Source organism: Acanthaster planci, linkage group LG13, assembly GCF_054643075.1.
Source record: "Acanthaster planci isolate LZ-2023a linkage group LG13, COTS_SCS, whole genome shotgun sequence".
Classification (NCBI taxonomy): Eukaryota; Metazoa; Echinodermata; class Asteroidea; order Valvatida; family Acanthasteridae; genus Acanthaster; species Acanthaster planci.
Genome location: NC_141789.1, coordinates 6,435,384 through 6,437,937, shown reverse-complemented (window position 1 = coordinate 6,437,937; position 2,554 = coordinate 6,435,384). Strand labels below are relative to the sequence as shown.

The 2,554-nt window shown below is 47.7% G+C and overlaps 1 pseudogene; it reads right to left on the bottom strand.

The window, feature by feature from the left end:
• Positions 1–540: 540 nt before the first annotated feature.
• On the bottom strand, positions 541–1,913 carry LOC147796935 (uncharacterized; annotated as a pseudogene).
• Positions 1,914–2,554: the final 641 nt, after the last annotated feature.

Here is a 2,554-nt window from a genome sequence, read left to right as displayed (position 1 = left end):
GGATGTTATCGAAAGCTTTGCGCTTGGCGACAGTCTGCAGCGTCTTTTGCCAAATCGGTCGAACACCACCAGCTCTAAGTTCACGTAAGTATCCTTGACCATGACTGCTTATTAGTTGAGACCAACAGTCCCCGAGAATGTTCATTCCCACAATGCCTGGCACATTTGACGGGCTTGAGTTTGGCCTTACCTCCTGTATGACTAGTACGAGTCTGAAGTCAATAGTCCTTCCCAGCAATTCCACACTTGTCTCAAAACAGCCTACATAGGGGATGTTGGTGCCATTTGCCGAGACAAGCTTGAACTTATCAGGAATACTCTCCAGTTTCACACCATCTAGTGCCAGTGTTCTGTCAAAGTAGTCCTTGGTGATTGTGGTGACCATGGATCCGGTGTCCAATAGGCAAGGAACAGTTCGATTTCCAAACCTGACATTGACTGTGAAACATTCTGATGCAGCACGGGCTTGAAATGCAGACAGGTCATGAGTTGAGCCAGCTGTACAATTTCCCACTGTTTGGCTCTCAACGATAGGATGCATTAGTTTCCCGAAGTCTCCTCAGCTCGAGGTGGTGCAGTGGGTGTGGAATTGTGGTGATGTCGTGCAGAGTTGAGACAAGTTCTTGCAAAATGTCCAGGTTGGCCACACCTAAAACACCTTGCAGGGTACTGAGTTGGTGCAGCAATTGGAGGGTTGAAAACCCCGGGCTGTGGGAAGGTGGAGTAGTTGGTCTGGCATATCCAAAATCTGGATGGCATGACACCAGTCGGTGCTGGAGAACCTTGGGGGTTCATCGGTGAGGGCAGCCTCCCAGCAGGTGGAATCCTCTCAGAAAGGGATTTTACGGACACCATGATCTCCTGCATTTGTTTCTCCAGCCGCTCGATGGCATCAGGTTTCACCTCAGCACCTATAGCCGAAGTGCTACTTGAGGGGTTGTTGTCTGGGCCCGGGCCCTTTCCCGTTCCTCCCGCTTTATGGCCCAGTCCTTGACTTCCCCAAAGGAGACAGATGGATCAACAAAATTTCGACACGAGTGCCTCAGTCCCTCCTGTTCGATACCATCCACAAACTGCTCCCGTATGATGATGTCTGGGTTCTTGTACAGTCCAGAGTCTCGCTTCACCAGTCGGTAGAAGAGCCGCTGTAGTTCCACGCCAAACTGACGAAGGGACTCTCCCCGTTGTTGGCGTCGTTCCAGGCATTTCCACTGCAGTTCTCCGCTCGTCAAGGTCTCACCATAGGAAGCTGCCAAGTATTCCAAAGCCTCTTTAGCCGTTTTCCCAGATGACAGCAATGACCGGACTTCAACCTTTAGGCCACCTCGAAGTGCATCCAGCAAAAACTGCCTACGCTGATCCTCTGGAATGTGGTATCTCTCATAAGCATGGTTCATTGCTGCAACAAAGTCATCAATTTGCACAGATTTTACGTCGTCCCTCCCTTCGAATACCGTCAGCTTGCGTTCAGGGGCCATCACAACTTGGGGCGGTCTGGTCACAAGTGCACGGAGGAGGTCCTCTGAAACAGACTTAGTATCGGACTGTTCTGTCTTGGCCTTGACTGAGGCAATCAATGGTGCATACTCTCCTTCCATTTCCCATTCTCCCTCTGGAGGGAGAATGGCTCCATTCAAAATTGGCAGGATCAGTTCATTGTCCTTATCAACCCTGTGAATCAGGCCGGTAGCATTCACGTAGCATCCCTTCAGGCTTTGAAGCGGCAAGCGGCCTTCCACCAGGGAGAACTTCCTGACTTTCTCCTCGGAAGGCGATCGTACCCGAAAAGGTTGCCATCTTGATGACTCTGATGTTACTGAGGACTCCTCGAACCTCCGTTGCTGGCTGGCTGGAAGCAGAAATCCCACTTCTGACACTTGTGGGAGGGGTGGTATCTGGTGGGGGGTGCGCATGAACAGACACACCAGAACTCCCTGGGCTCAGATCTGTGCTGGTGTTATTGCTCTATCTATTTAATTTCAGTAGCAGACACGCCAACAACGGAGGCGACGGCAAACATGAGGAATCAAAGAAAAAGAAAAATCAATATCCCTCAAGTACTGGGAAGATTACTCTCTAATTACTTTGTAGCTTAGAGATAGAATCTAATATAATTGAAGTCCATTCATTCCAAACAATTTCAAAATTAAAGCAATAATCATCTCCAATAAGCAAGGGATTTACATGTCACTTAATCCTAAAGTACATGTGCCCGTCTTATTAATTTACATGTCACAATTTGCCCAACATGTGTCTGTACATGTACATGTATGCAAGCAATGTACACTTATGCGAAACCAGTAACTTCCTTCAATCAAATGATCTAAACTACATAACCCACATAATTACTCCACCATAGATCCTACTCAAAGTTTTGGTCTCGGCACCATTAACGTCGATACCGATATATGTATATATACATGTATATGCAACCCAGACTTGTCTGAGCACACTGCTATAAGGCCGCCATTATTTTACCGCTCGAAAGTAACAAAACCATTTGCCCAATTTACCCATAAAATAATGTATTTATACCCTTCCCACGATATCTAAC